Raw genomic sequence first — 17,114 nt, forward strand, 5'->3', positions numbered from 1 at the left:
TGGGTCACAAAATAAACTTTTAACATATTTTCAGGCGAGAAAGTAGTTGTGTAAACATCAAATATCTGCTCGGTTTATCAAGATATCGCATATTTGCAAAAGTGCTTCGACGTTTTCGGAGGCTTCTGCTACCCACCAGCTCGATAGCTAGCCGGGAGCTTGAGGGTTACTGATGCGGCCGAGAACGGCACAACTCCCGGCACATCATTTTCAGATCACCGCGGACTTTCGCTGCTCAGGTTAAACGTAATATATAAGTCCCTTAGACAACCTAAAAATGTTATTGTTGGGCTTTTTTCAGTGTTTTGTTTGTTCGTGAGTAAATCGGTGTGGCTGAGATTAAAGTTATTAGATTAGATTAGATAAAATAAATGTATTAATCCCCCTGGGTGGGTTCCTCCTTGGTTTTTACACAGCTGACTAAACGTCAAACAGAAAACTGATTAAACAGAAGTATGAGACAGTCGAGAATTTACGCCAGTGTCTGGTTATATTTTAGATAGCAAGGAGCAGACGGCTGAGTTTATTAAACTCCACCGAGACAGCGGTGACGCTAATCAGAAGGCTAGACCGTTCAATTTCACGGCCGTTTACTTCCAGCCTACCCGACCTTCTGAGGACCTGGCCCAAGTATACCGCGAAGGCCGGGTCCTCAGGAGGATGCAGCCCATGAATTTGGACACGACCTTAATAGGAGGTAATTTTTTCTTAATGGATATTGTCATGGTCCGGGGTCCTTAGACCCAGAGTTTTGTGTTTAATATTGGTATCATCTTGTGTTTTGGGTTAATTCTTGTTTTCTTGTTCTTGGGGGTTTTGTGTTTAGTGTTTTCTATACCTACCCATGTCCTCCCCCAGTGCTCTGTTCATGTCCCTGAGTTTGTTTTTGAATTTTTCTGTTTTACTTTGAAGGTCTCAGTCTAGGTTTGTGTTCTTTTCCTGATTACCTTGTGTATTTATAGTGTGTCTATCTCTGCTTGTCGTTGGTTTGTCTGTGTATCGCTGTGTCTCTAACCCCAACATTCTCCGTGCGGTTTTCCCGTGTTCGTATGATTTCAGATTTGTTTACTACTTTTCCCCAGTTTAGGTTATTTTGTGGTGGACCACTAGAGGGCTCCACTCACACCCAGTGTATAGGAAGCGTCTTCCGTGGGTTTTGCTGGGATTGTGTAGCGCGGTTAAAGAAGACCTCGGGGTTTCCCCGGCTGAACTGGTCCTCGGCCAGCCTCTCCGGGTCCCTGGGGAATTCTTACCTGAGAGCCCTCCCCCATGTTTCGATACCTCTTTGTTGCCTTTTCGCCCCCCAAGAGACTCATTTCCTGTTCCTGGTCCTGTGCACCACTGCCTGCCTGACACTTTTGTTCCGAGTTTGTTGGACTCTGCTCGTTTCGTTTTCGTCAGGCACGATGCCCATAGGACTCCGCTGCGTCCACCATATGACGGGCCATACAGGGTTCTTAAACCAGGCAACAAACATTTCATTTTGGACTTTGGCGGTCGGCAGGAAGTTGTCTCTGTTGACAGACTTAAGCCTGAACATGTTATGCAAGAGGATCAGGTGGTCCCGGCCCAGGCCCCTCGCCGCGGCCGCCCACCTGCCACCGGGCTGATGGATTCTGTTTTTTCCCCCAGGAGTGACCCAAAATCAACGGAGTCCAAGTCGTCTGAAGCTTTTTCTGACCGCCAGTGCCAGCCTCGCTCCCGGGCTGGGTTGCCCTCTGTCAGTTCCCCACCCCCCCCAGTTCAGCCGTTCCGGCCGTTTGCTTAAGCCCCGGGTCCTGGACTAGTTCTGCTGGGTGTTCGGGGGGGACATGTGTGGTGGACCACTAGAGGGCTCCACTCACACCCAGTGTATAGGAAGTGTGTTCCTGTGTTTTGTGGCGCGATATGCGCAGTTGATGTTGGAGACGAATAAAGAAGGAGTGAGAACTGAGAGCTCTGTGTCGTTGTGCTTACCTCCACAATGTTTCAGTTTTCCTATCCTGCACTAAAACTCACTCGCATCTCTGCGTTGATCTGCATCTTGGGTCTTTCCTTACAACACCACACGACTGCTGCCACAGCCGTGACAATTATATTCATTTCACTTCAATTTTGATTTTATTTTTTATTAATGCATGTATGCATTTCCTTTTATATATAGCACTTATTTACAATAGCAGTTTCCAAGGTGTGTTATTGCAAGGTAAAGGTCATTTTAAACTTTGTAAAAATATTCTACTAATATCTTATATTTTAACAGGAGTGACTGGTTTTAAAAAAGGGATTTTTTACGTCTGTGTAATATTTCTTTAGTCTCTGTTACTCTGTTGTTTCTCTCCATACTCAACCTTGTTTTTGTTTTTCCCCTATAACACACAGTTATGCATCACATATTATAAATCTGACTTTGATAAATATTTAGATCTTCATACATTTCAGGGTCCAAGTGTGGGTTGACTGAAGTGTTTGCTTTTATCCCCACAACATCCTAAACTTTTACTGTTATGTATGAGCAGAAACGAAAAACCAAAAACAACATGATATATGCAGTACTGTCTTCAGCCTCTAGGCGACATTGTTGTTCAGGAAGTATATTCTCCTCTGAATAGTTGCTAAAAGCGCTTGTCTAACCAAAGACTGTAAACAGAAGACAAAAGTTTATGAACTGTAAAACAGAACAGATACACTGAAGCCACAGTGATATTAAACATACAGCACTGACAGTGATGACAGACAACACAGGGCACTAGAGTGCGAACAATTTGGTCACAAATGCGACCAAATTTTTCAGTGGTGTGACTGTTCGGGTAACAAAAATAAAATAAAATCTCTGCAACTCTCTGTGTGGTCAGCAACAGACACACATTATGCCCCTATCGTGGACTAAACCAATCAGAGATAGTCAGGGGCGGGACCTCTCTGATTGGCCGTGGTCCAGTTGAAAGTGCAGTTGGAAGAGAGAGGTGAGTAGCTTGAATAAAGCGATATCGATTCATTAAATCCTGAATCGACTTTTAAATATAACTGTGTTTTGCCAGAAACACCAGATTCTCAGATTAAAGCTCACAAAACCATTTCAACAACCACCAACCAGCAAATGAGAGCAGGTACACGGATTCCACACAAAGACGTAAACACAGACCCGACGCATCAGAATCAGCTTTGTCTTTCTCGGCTTTCTCACCCGACGGCTCGTAGACGGACACGCTGTCGGAGCTCTGTGTTTACGTCTTTTTGCGCTGATTCTGAGCTGCAGGTTTTGTCTCTCCAACCAAAATTCACCGAGCCAGCAGCAAAAGAAGCAGCAAACTGCGCTTCACATTTGATAAATGTCATCATGAATTCCCTCTGAGCTTTGCTGTTTTGCTTCCACCACGATAAAAATCATACTTCATGCAGAGCTCTCTCTCTCTCTCTCTCTCTCTCTCTCTCTGTACTTCAAGAACAGTTTCCCGTCTCAAATCTGTTTTCTGCATTTTTCATTCGCTTATTACCCATCAGTCTACCGTTGTTTACAGCACTGTCTTTTTCTTTTCTTTCTTTTTTTTCACTTAAATGACCTCGGACAAGAAAGCCTATTTTTTCTGCTGTTGTTCAATACAGAAGAAATTAAAACTTTTTAAAATTATGCAGAATATTGCAGAATATTTTTAAGGTTATCTGCTATAAAAAGCCAGACCAGGAAAATCTCTTTCATGTTTTTCTGTGTTTTATTCTCAGTTGCTTTGACACAAAGGCATCTGCTGTGATGTTCAAAATTCTGATGAAGTCTCACATGTATCAGTACTGATAAATGATCAGAATTATAATATTTCTGACTGTCTGAGGCTAAATTGAATCGAATCAGGACTTTGAGAACCAGAATCGAATGGATTATAGAAATCAGTGATGATACCCAGCCCTAGTGAGCAGCCTAGGCACGACAGAAGTGGATGTAGCTGTAATAGGAAAAGAACTATTGATAACTTTTCTGTTAAGTTAAGGCCTGATCCTTCTGAAATTCATACCCAGTGCTCTGACACGGTGTCATCAATCTTTGAATAATGCTGAAAAAGCACAGTGTATCCAGAAAAACACATTATATGCTGCAATAAATGCACTGCCCAAGTGTCCCCTCTCCCCACTGCCTTTCAGCAGCATGCAACAGCAAACAGGTTGTCAGAGGAGCCGAGATGATGATTAAGTTTAACATTTTCTACAATATTGACAAAGCACTTTAAGCACAAGATTGTTAGTTAATAATTTAGAAATGAATATTGTCTGTATGGACTGCAATTCCCCCCCCCCCCCAAAAAAAGTGCACATGTAAAACTGCGGTGTTAAGCGATGCGGTTGAAAAATTTAAGTGCGCCTTTTGTGCCGGTGCACCCATGGCAAACAGTTAGTCTAGAGCCCTGCAACATTACAGGTCAGTTTAGGTCAGTTCCAAAAACAATAATAAAACAATAACGCTATCAGGATAACTGGTGACATAAATCCAGTATGCCTCTGATGACTGGACATGAGCAGTGTTACAATTTATAAACTGATGAAAGATTTTATTACTAAAAAAATTAAGGAGTGTTTTTAAAATAAAATCTTTGTGGAAAATGAAGGTGTGGCAACAAAAATAAATATATTTGAGCAATAACTCAAGTTGTTCAAATTTGGAAGGAAGCATGATCTCTGGGTGAAGACTGTAGTAACCGGAGGATGAGAAACAATGATGGTTTAATGAGCACTGAATAACAGAGAATTCATTTGTCTTCCATACAGTTACTGGATGTAGTGTTTGTACAGCACGTTTTAAAAAATGCAAAGATAATGACTTTAAATGATCATATTAAATGGTTAATCAGTGACTTTTAAATTATAAGTTTTATTTTCATATTTAGTTGATGGAATTTGTCTTCATGTTGCAACAATCAGGAACAGCTGACAGTGAAATCTCCTTTTGAGCGGGCAGTTTGTTTAAAACCAGAGTTTATTTCAAAAATATCATTAAATGGTGGACATTTTACAGTCTGCACACCCACCTGTAGCTCCAACCCCTCACAAAGTAAAGTGGCTTCACATAGTGGTGAAACCACATACTACAATAACACCACATCTACAGTAAAAACCTGTTAACAATGCTCAAGGGTTACTTGAGCATCCCTCAAAATTTATACCCATCCTTTGCCCTTGGGACCCAAACGGGCCCCATTTTTCACTAGGGTCACACGAGGGTTAACCTGATTGTGAAATGGTTCATACTCTGATCACATCTATATGGTTTAAGTCCAGCGTGAATAATTTATGTCTCATTACAGCTCACAATGTTGTATATGAAGAATCTGAAAAGTAATAAACTGTCAATTAGTGCAATAAAAAGTATACAGTGATAAAAATGAATATAAAAGAAAATGCTCAAGTAAAGTATTAAGAAATGTACAAACATATTCAACCAACCTGATTAAACTTAGTACTTCTTTACTTTCCACTATGGCAGTCAGCACAGCACAGTGTTTGCAGTTATAGAACCAGTTTTACTTACAGTGTGTGTGCGCTCTGCTGTTGTGAAACAACAACATTTGAACGCATGAATGCTGAGTCAGGCTGATCCTCGAAAGGATCCAGACACACAACTACAGGATACAACCACAATACTTATTCACAACATCTTAAATGTATAAGCTCAAATATGATGACTGACACATAATGAACCCCAGAAGCAGGTACTATTTAAAGTACAAAACCTGTGAAACAGAGGAAAGGCTGCTGTACACGGAGGCACAGCAGGTGAGCTCAATGGATAGAATCATGTTTTTGTAACTGCTGGATCATATATTCAGTCAGGAGCTCCCGAAAGTCAAGTGAAAATCTTTACATTTTTCCAATTCAATTCAATTCAATTCAATTCAGTTTTATTTATATAGCGCCAAATCACAACAAAAGTCGCCTCAAGGCGCTTCATAGATACAGAGAAAAACCCAACAATCATATGACCCCCTATGAGCAAGCACTTTGGCGACAGTGGGAAGGAAAAACTCCCTTTTAACAGGAAGAAACCTCCAGCAGAACCAGGCTCAGGGAGGGGCGGGGCCATCTGCTGCGACCGGTTGGGGTGAGAGAAGGAAGACAGGATAAAAGACATGCTGTGGAAGAGAGACAGAGGTTAATAACAGATATGATTCAATGAAGGTCTATTAATACATAGTGAGTGAGAAAGGTGACTGGAAAGGAAAAACTCAATGCATCATGGGAATCCCCCGGCAGCCTACATCTATTGCAGCATAACTAAGGGAGGATTCAGGGTCACCTGGTCCAGCCCTAACTATATGCTTTAGCAAAAAGGAAAGTTTTAAGCCTAATCTTAAAAGTAGAGATAGTGTCTGTCTCCCGAATCCAAACTGGAAGCTGGTTCCACAGAAGAGGGGCCTGAAAACTGAAGGCTCTCCCTCCCATTCTACTTTTAAATACTCTAGGAACAACAAGTAGGCCTGCAGAGCGAGAGCGAAGTGCTCTAATAGGCTGATATGGTACTACAAGGTCATTAAGATAAGATGGGGCCTGATTATTTAAGACCTTGCATGTGAGGAGCAGCATTTTGAATTCAATTCTGGATTTAACAGGAAGCCAATGAAGGGAAGCCAAAACAGGAGAAGTATGCTCTCTCTTTCTAGTCCCTGTCAGGACTCTTGCTGCAGCATTTTGGATCAGCTGAAGGCTTTTCAGTGAGTTTTTTGGACATCCTGATAATAATGAATTACAGTAGTCCAGCCTGGAAGTAATGAATGCATGAACTATCCTTATGAGGAGCAGCTTCCTGTGCTGCTCCTCATAAGGACGCATCTTATGACATCTCAGTTTAATGTGAGAACTCATTATCGCAATTTATTCATTAAATGTTTACAATTCACCTAGACTTCACCAATTATTGTACTGAGCCTTGCAATTGGATTTTTTTCATCAGCCTCAGCTTATAGATAAGGTAGAAAAAGCTCCTCCTCCTGCCCCTCCCTTATCTCTGGTAGGTTCCTAGCAGGTGTTTGTTTTTCCAGCTAAGCAAACAAAGAAAGAGGCGACCTTGTTTCAGTCACTCTACTCTCTCTTCCAGGATCTCCACCCTCCTCTCTACCACACCTGAAACGGTCAACTTCAACTTTTTATCATCTGCTGATCAGTTGGAAACTGTTTATGCTGGGAGCAAACATTCAGTCTTTGCCTGAGTGTTGAATCAACCACGTCAGTGAAACCATCTCCCATCAGTAAGTCTGTGTTCCTGTAGCTGCCTCGATGATGACTTACCTGTTTCTCTCCTCTGTGCAGCAGTCCTGCCATTTTCCCATGTGAGGGAGAAATGTGTGAGAGAGCTGTGGAGGAGATTCTGTTCCTCTTTGTGAGATTAAAACTCTGGATTCATTAACAAACTTTCCAAGGACCTTGTTAATAAAGTCTGTGGATTTATCCCTGCCTGAAGATTGTGTAAATAGTTTCCACTTCATGACTCCTGCATCTGAGTCCGTCCTGCCTCACTGGATATAAAAAAACAACTTGTTTCAGTATCAGTTCTTCTTTTAGTGACTGTTTATGCGGATGTGTGACTTGCAGTCGGAGCATGACCCGTAACAACTGTGCCGTGTTTTTGAGGGTCTTTTCTTTTCTGTGGATGATCATTCCTGGCAGAGCAGGTGAGTTTGTTCCTGCCTTGTTTTTCATTTAAATAATGATTAAGACAATAATGTACAGTAAATGTTGCAGCACAGAGGAAAATGTGTCAAGATACAAACTTTACATTTTAAAGCTTCACAATAAGGATGATAATACATCAGTGACCAACAATGTCCAGTGACTTTTGTCACTGTGCTGTAAATATGATCACTAACATCTAACAGCTGTTACTCATGTTGACTTTGAATGAGGAAGTAAAAGGCCTGTGGATGGAGCAGGAGGGGGAGGGGAACTATTGAAAAGATGCTTCCTGTCAGTAGGTTAGGTTCAGAGTCTGTTATTCCAGTGACTTGCTCAGAGGTTAAATGAGCTTTCTGTCTGAATTTTCCAAACTCCAGGATGGACAAATTTAGTTTTCAGTAAATCTGCTTTCTGGCGCAGAGCTCTGGCCACTCTTGGACTTACTGAGACTGTGGAGTTAGTGAGAGAGATGTGGGTGCAGGGCTTTTCTGATTTTGCATATAATTTGCATACCAGTTCATGTGGAGAAAGAGAAGTAGGCAAAGCAGGTAATTTTAAAACTGAAAGTTCAGAGCTGAAGTTTTACTTTCGTCACATTTTTATCTGTCCGGCTGGGGTATTCCCATGATTAGGGATGGGTATCGTTTAGGTTTTATCCGATACCAGTACCAAACCGGTACTTTTGAAATGGTGCCGGTGCTTAAACAGTGCTCGAACCGGTGCTTAAAGAATGGAGAACACACACTTTGTCCAAAAACCTCTCATGTTCAGCTGGTTTTTGTAAAAAGATAACAATGTTAGCCTTTTCTGCAGCTATAGGGCATATATGGTATCACTCTTGGCTGGAAGCAGTGCTTAAACAATGGAAAAAAACACAAACTTTATCCAACAACCTCTCATGTTTAGCTGTTTCCCTCTTTTTCTTTAGTCATTTTAGCCTTTTTGGCCAGGGTGAAGGGAGCATCTGCCATCAAACAAGAAGACAGCCGCATGTAGCTATGATGATGTTTGCTAGTTCACCTTACATGCATTAATTTAATAACGTGGTTAGCCTACTCAACGTAAATTACACACGAGGAACATTAAGCTACTCACGCAGAGAAGAACGGCTGCTGCTGCATCATCATCCTCATCATTTCTGCTACACTGGCGGGGCTAGGGGCCAGGACTCTACTCTTCGGGTTTTTGGGGGATGTTGCAACTCCGGGTCCGATAACAGGCAACCCACCCGCAGTAGATGTGCTCGATGTGAGGTCTCGCAGCAAGCTATCAAGTAGGGCGAATTTCTCGGCTTTTAACAAAATGCTATACATCACCAGGTGTTTCATCAGATTCGAGGTGTTACCTCTTTTGCACAGTATCACCTTAAAGCACTTGTTGCAGGCTGCTGAGTTTGCATCTTTTGCTGTGAAGTACAGCCAGACTTTTGACCGCTTCGCCTTGGGCATTTTTAATCTGTAGCTCTGCTCTAAAAGAATGTACATACCTGGGCCCGCCTACTATCCTCGGAAAGATAAAATGATTGGCTAGAATTCAAAGTGTATGACATCTCAGGGGGAAAAAAAGCACCGAAATAAAGTCTGGTTACTACCGTTTATGTCAGAACCGGTGCCATGATGGCACCGGTTCTGACATAAATACCGGTACCCATCCCTACCCATGATGCATTGAGTTTTTCCTTTCCAGTCACCTTTCTCACTCACTATGTGTTAATAGACCTCTCTGCATTGAGTCATATCTGTTTTAAATATGTCTCTCTTCCACAGCATGTCTTTTATCCTGTCTTCCTTCTCTCACCCCAACCGGTCGCAGCAGATGGCCCCGCCCCTCCCTGAGCCTGGTTCTGCTGGAGGTTTCTTCCTGTTAAAAGGGAGTTTTTCCTTCCCACTGTCACCAAAGTGCTTGCTCATATGGGGTCACATGATTGTTGGGTTTATCTATTATTGTACAATCTACTGTACAATATAAAGCACCTTGAGGCGACTGCTGTTGTGATTTGGCGCTATATAAATAAAATTGAATTGTATTAAGAGGTTGCTGTGGACTTGTGTCCTCTTACCAGATGTTTCAGATCCTGAGGTGTCCTGTGTTTTTATGGAGAGATGTGTCTTACCGTGCAGTTTCCAGAGTGGTTCTGATGTTTTCATCCACTGGGTTCAGGGGACAGCAAAAATCCTTGTCCACTCCTTCTACCACAACAAAGACCAACTTGGAGATCAGGACCAGCGTTTCAGAAACAGGACTTCTCTGTTCAAGGATCAGATCTCAGTTGGAAATGCCTCACTCCAAGTGACAGGGGTTACAATCCAGGACCAGGGCAGATACAAGTGCCACATAAGCACCATCGAAGGAAACCAGGAGTCATTTGTTAACCTGAAAGTGAATGGTATGAAAAATATGCAGTATAACTTAAAACTATAGAGTCAAAAAGGTAGGCATAAAGAAGTTTTTAGATCTAGTCAGGTATTACACAAAAGGCTCCCTCAGACCAATATATACTCAGGACTTGCATTTTGTGGATATATAATAATGGGTGGATAGTGCAGTGGGGCCACGTGATGGGTGTGCATTCCATTGAAGCCTACCTTGGAATAAGAAGAGATATGTAACTGAAACAATACTAGTTATGTCCCCTAGATTAACAAGGTCCATGTCAGTTGACATGGACAGGACACACTGAGAAAAGCTCCTGGAACATAAGGGATGAGAATACAGGGCTAGAAACAGCTCACTGATCCAGACCACACCACCAGGATCTACAGCAATGACATCAGTAACAGCTCCCAGAGGAGGCTGACGTTTAAATGTAATATGCAATAGAAGAAAAAGCTGATCACGAACAACATGCGTTGGCTATACTGAAGCATTAGTTAACTGCAAAATGGAGTCTAATTACAGCTGTGCATCATTTTATTCTGTGCAGTGACAGAATTAAAGAATAGTTCTTTTTCTTTACAGTTCACCTTTTAAGTCTGGGAAGAGTAGATAGTGGGCCTAACTTTGGCCTTCTAATAACTAAAAACAACAACTGTTATTGAATGGTGCATACACCCTTGTCCTCAAACCCCAGTTATTGGCGAATCAAGTTTCTCTTTTGTTTTACAGCTCTGGTGCGTCAAATCATTATCCAGCAGGTAGGAAACAGACTCACCTGCAGCTCAGAGGGGATCTACCCTGAACCTCAGCTCACCTGGTCCACCAGGCCTCCATCCAGCATCACCCCCGAGAACACAAAAGTCCAACAGATTGAACAGCAGCTTTACAACATCAGCAGTTTCCTGATATTTCCACACACTGATACAGATCTGGTCTACATCTGCACAGTCAGCACACACAGGAACAACAGGAGGGCAACTTGGAGGCAGCTGAGTAAGTATTGAGTCCAAATCCACAAACTATTTACTTCTGAAATTTTCTTTCGAGAATGCAAAAAGAACAGATTATATTTCATTATGTGGAATAACCCGTCGCAAACCAGATGGGAGCAACTATGAACCAAGATTAATGGGTTAGTTAACTGAGTTTAGCTCAAGGTCAGAGTTTACAGCACTATTAAGGTGGTTAGCCCGGCTGGACACACAACATGCTATGTTCACAAATTTAATTTAACATCAGCTGGAAGGTGAGTATTTTCAAACATTGTGTTCATTTTTCCAACACATTCAGCATGTTATAAATTTTCTGCTGAAGGAAAACTTTTTATATACTCTGGTCCCTCATTTAGTTACATTTTTTACAATTACTATTGATGTTTTATGGCTGTAAAACCTCTCACTGCAAAAGGACACGGACCTTCAGAATAAAACAGGAAACTGTCACAGTTCTGGGTCAGTTTGACCCAGTATTTTGAGTTGTCATGTTTTGGTGTGTTTTTGCATTTTGGATTCTTTTCTTATGGTGATGATGATGATGATTATGAATCTATGTTTCAGTTATTCTTGTTTAGGGAGTTGTTCGTAGGTTTTGTGTTCTCATGTTTTTTGCACGTTTAGTTCTAGTTCCATATGTCATTTTCTGTCTGTCTCTCAGTGTCGAGTCTGCGTCTTTGTGTGATGGTTTCTTGTTCCTGTTTTATTGTGAAGGTCTGCGTCTCATGTGAGTGTGTTCAGTTTTACCTCTTGTCTCGTTGATTACTCCCAGCTGTGTCTCCCACCTGTGTGTAATCTCCCTGTGTTTCTCTGTGTGCATTTAAGTCGCGTCTTCTGTCGTTGTAGTTGCTGGTCCGTCTGTGTATCCACCCTGCTTCATCTGTGTGTTTCCCTGCTGTCAACCGCCAGCTGTTTCTGTTCGTGTTCTGTAGTCAGTTTGTTCCCAGTATAGTTTAGTCTTTGTTCTGTTCGCCTTTTGTCCATTTTTATTTTGTGTTTAATAAACCACCCTCACACCTTTACAAGTGCCTGCGTTTGGATCCTCCTTTATTTTCCACATGGCTCATCTCACTCGCCGTGACAGAAACTAACAGACACAGAGAACCAGAGAAGACACTGAACTGAACAGACAGACTCACAAGCAGACACAGTGACACCATAGACAGAGGGAACTCAGAGCAGTGGGAGCAGGCAGGCACAAAACAAAACCCTAACGAATGGCAAACGGAACCCAAAGACATAACAGAATAAACAAGAACACAGAATATTATAAAGAAACACAAAACACTGAGTCGTCAGACTCCGGACCATGACAGAACCATGTTATAGCAAGGGACCACTGTATGTAACATGCAGAACTAATGTTATGGAAGTCACACAGGAAAGTTAGGGTTTCTTTAGGATTTATTTAGTTTATAGGATAGTGTCAGATCTTAATTAACTGAAAAGCTAAATCTTTAAACTAATAAAGTTGAAAGTTTCAGAGTTTTAGTGTGAGATCACAAAGGCTACAATAATCATCTGATGAAGAACTGCTACACTGATTGCGTCTTCAGTACTGCGCCTTGATGAGGAGAGATCAGAAACAGCTGAGCGAAACACTTTGAGGACACCTGCTTGCAGAGGAATACAAACAATGGAGGCGTTTGACCCTCATGTCAGGCTCGCTCCTCCATTACAAACTGTCAGCACTTTCTTTGGATACGTCATCAGAGCTTTGTGCACCTATATCCACACATTCCTGCTCCTAGTTTATTCCGTGTATTTATATTTCTCTTTCTCATAATGTGTTTTTTCTGTCTCTGCTCCTTGTCCTTTATGCGTTTCATGTGCTTTTCTGAATTCCTGTTTTCTTTGACTCATCCCTCTGGACTTTATGTAAGTTTTCATCAACTTTGCTAAAGGTCTAAGGAGCTTGGAAAGAAAAGCACCTGAACCTCTTTAAGTTGCTTGAACACATTTCATCTCTCATCTGAGAGGCTTCTTCAGTTCTAGGGTCAAATGTTCTAGGGTCAAACTGTGAACTGCCCTCTCTGTCCACTGTGAACGAGCATCTTTGAACAGAGGCGGTGACATAGATGTCCACTTCTTGATGCATGCTCAATCATCCAGGTAAGTAAAGCTCCAGAAGTTGATTCTGTTCATCTGGACGTAGCGTTTTATGGGAGAAACATTTCGTCACTCATACGAGTGACTTCTTAAGTCTCAGCTGACTGTGGGTTTCCCCAATCTTATAAACAGTACATTTGCATATGTACTGGAAGGAGGTGGAACATTTGGAGGACTGGTCCAGGAAAAACAATCTCTGCTTAAATGAGAAGAAGACGAAGGAGATGATCGTGGACTTCAGGAGGGGAAGACGTGCACACACACAAACCCATGCACATTGGAGGATCTGCAGTCGAAGTAGTATCCAGCTACAAGTTCCTGGGTATATACTTAGATAGCAACCTCACCCGGGAAAAAAAGGTGATCAGGAAGGCTCACCAGAGGCTCTACTTCCTGAGGAGGCTGAAGCGCGCAGGAATGGAGAGCTCAGTCCTCATGTCCATTTACAGATGTGTGGTGGAGAGTATTCTGTGCTCTGGCATCAACGTGTGGCATGGACACTGCACTGTGGCAGAGAGGAAAGCTCTACAGAGGGTGGTGAACGCTACACAGAGAGTTGTCGGAGGCAGCCTCGACATACACACATCCAAATGCAGGAAGAGGGCCACCTGTATGATTAAGTACCCCACTCACCCAGCAGACACACTCTTTGTCCCGCTCCCCTCAGGCAGGAGGCTGAGGAGCATCAAATGCAAAACTACCAGACTAAGAAACGGCTTCATTCCAGAAGCTGTGAGACTTCTGAATGCATAAATGGACAAGAACTGCTATTATAGCACCTTAATCACTACTGACACTTACTGACACCGTCACTTTATCAGTGCTGGTCATCATGCCCGTTTGGTGCTAAAGTATTTATCTACACCTATAGTTATACATACACGTTATACCCATACTCCATACTAGTATTATGGTTGTTGCACTCTAGTTATAGTAGTATTTATAGTAATATTTATTGTATTGTTTTGTTACTTGTCATTTCATTTTATTTATTACTTATTACTTTAGATTTAATAATGAAGAAACAGAAATTTTTTTGCGTCTTTTCACTCCGGGACCGTGTGTCCATAATTTCGTTCCACCTCATATTAACATGTGATGCAAATGACAGTAAAGCTCCTTGAATCCCTGATTTCTTCCAGTTAATTTGCTTTGTTTTTGTCTTTGCTTGTGTTTTTCAGTTTCAGTTAAGGGTACCTACTCTGAAACAACAACAATTCCCTGCTCCAACTTAAACTCTTCACTAACCGATCTTGTCTGGAGATTCAACCACAGTCAAATAATCCTGAGTCGGACTGGGTCTGATGCCAGCTACACAGTCTCAGAGGAGTGGAAGCAGCATGTAAAGGATGTGTCAGAGTCAGGCAGCCTCACACTGCAGGACTTATCCTCAGATCAGGAGGGAACATACACGTGTGAAATCGGTGACGCTGTGGAGACACACATTACAAACACCTTTCTCAAGTTAGACAGTATTAAAGGTAAGTATTAAAGTTATTAACTGTAAAATCTGTGGAAAATAAAAACATTAGCAAACAAGCATCATGTGGGCTCTAGGTACTGTTGTTTTAAATGTATTTTTGTCTTCCAATCTTCAGACAACAGAGTCATTCCAGTGTGGCTTATCATTATTATAGTAGTAGTAGTAGTACTACTAGTAGTGCTTCTAATCTGGTACTATAAAACGAAAGGTAAAATAATCTTCTCCCTTCACTTTATTAAGAATTAACTTTTGATGTATAAGCCGTTTGTACTGATGGTTTTTCTCCTTTTTCAGATCAGAAGACAGGCAAGGAGGCGAGAAATGCAAAGAGGTGAGAAGTGACTCGGATGTAAGCCGGCAGTTTTCCTTTTTCTTTTTGTATTGGAATGCACTGAAGCAAGTCAATATATACTGTCTAATTAGTCATTTGGCAGCCTTTTTCATCACTTGAATTGAAACTTCAAAAACATATAGAGTATTATTATTTTCTGCAGAATCATTTTTAAATGTAAGTGTTAAATATTTTTAAATGTTTAAAGATCTATTTCAAAACTTGGTAAGTTGCTTACAGATGCTGACTCAAAACTAATGTTGGTGTCATAAAACCTCTTGCAATGTGCTGAGTTTCACTAAATGAAGTTGAAAATTTTTCGGAAGCAGGGCTTCTGAAAAATTGTATGGCAAAGTCAAGATAAGATCAGAACAACTGTTACGAAAGATCCATTGAGTTTTTTTGATTAGTGAACAACAATACACATGAAAGGAAAAAGTTTGAGTTTGCTAAACGTTAGCACCTTTTTGCTTGCAGAGAAAATTCTGAACCAGACAGAGAAGGCCAAGGCAAAGAGATGACCACAGCAATGCTGTGAAGGCGAAACCCCCAGGAAAGGTCCAGTTCTCTAAGGACAAATTACATTTTTTTAATTAAGATAATATTGTGAAACAGTCATGTGACATGTGACTTTCTTATCATGGAGACAAGAATCTGCCAAAAGTAAAGCACTGTTGCCTGAATGCACCAGTGTTCAGTTTTTTTTCCCTCTCGTATGTCTGAAAGCATCGTCGTTCTTTCCTGTAAATTTCAAGAAGTAACAAAGCAAGACATTCACTTCTGAACCAACTGATGTCGGGCTGTTCACACTGAAAAAAAAGAGTCAGTTCCTCACTTTAGTCCAAAATGATTAATAATGGATAAAAACATTTCACTGGAATATGATGCACACACAATGTCTACAATAGTCCAGGAGGCAAAACATCTTCACAAAGCAAAAGTAAAAGTCCAGTTCAATTCAAATGATTAGTACTAGCATACCTGGACAATGAGGAGTGTTTGTACATGCTCCTGGGTCTTTTGACCCACCGTTGTTTTCTATTATTGTGATGTATTTTGGTTGTGGTTTTCTAACGCTTTGGTTTTTGGCTCTGTTCTTGTCACGCTGGGGCAGCAGTCGTGTGGTGAAGTGAGAAAAGGATCCAAAATGCAACAACACAGTACAAAACAGGAAATGGGGAACAGGGAGCAACTAAAGCCTATACTGGGTAAACTAGTAAACAAACCTGAAACTAGTGATGGCCCACTTGAAGCTGATGCTCCGGTGCCTGTGTCAAAAAAATCGACACACTGCTTCAGAAGCTCTGTGTCGAAGCTTGATTCGTTTGGCCAAAGTCACGTGATCAGTGACGTCCGAAGCTTCATTTAGAACGTGACTGCTTCGGTATCTGATTCAGTGGTTTATAAGCAGGTGAACCATTCGCGGGATTTGTGGAGTGTTTTGATGGTTACAGATAGCAAACCACTGATATTTCTATTGAGAGATTTGGAGCCAGCGAGGAAGAGAGGAGTTTCTGTTGTGTGAGAGTATTTTGAGTTCATTTTGGTCAATAGGGTGGGTTTTCCAGCTTTGTGTTCTTGTTGTTTGCTTTTGTTTTGTGTGTGTTTATTTTATCTGACAACGGGAAAAACTTCAAATGTCAAAAATCTGCTTTTCATAATATAAATATCATTAAATAACTTTAGAAAGACTTCTATTTGACTCTTTACATTTAATGTTATAAAAATATATATTTTATGTTTTAAATAATTTTAAAATGTTAGTCTGCAAAATGTGCAGCAATTGAATTTATTTATTCTCTTTAGCTGATAGTTTGTGGGGCCCAGTTAGAATGTATAACTGCATCTATACCAGTTTCTCTGCACTCCAGCCTCTTCTGTTCCATGTGAAGGGATTTTCCTTAAGGAAGGAGAAATTATCTCCATGAAAAGGAACAGTTTCAGCCATCGCACAGTGGAACAAATTCTCTTCTTAAATACAAATGGAAAAGGGCTACCTTAAATGCATCATGTTTTTAATTTGCAAGTTTATAAGCACTTTCCCTTTCCAGTTCACAATCAATTCTACCCCCAGGTCAAAAATATGTATAGGAAAATTTCCCTAATGTAATATTATTTATAAATATACCTGTCTAGCGATTAACTGCATAAGTACATGGAGGCAGGACCTCACAGCAGAAGCATACTC

This window comes from Aulonocara sp. 'chitande type north' Nkhata Bay, linkage group LG9 (assembly GCF_057382095.1).
Source record: "Aulonocara sp. 'chitande type north' Nkhata Bay isolate Kocher_YH1m ecotype deep benthic linkage group LG9, A_spYH_male_GT1.1, whole genome shotgun sequence".
Classification (NCBI taxonomy): Eukaryota; Metazoa; Chordata; class Actinopteri; order Cichliformes; family Cichlidae; genus Aulonocara; species Aulonocara sp. 'chitande type north' Nkhata Bay.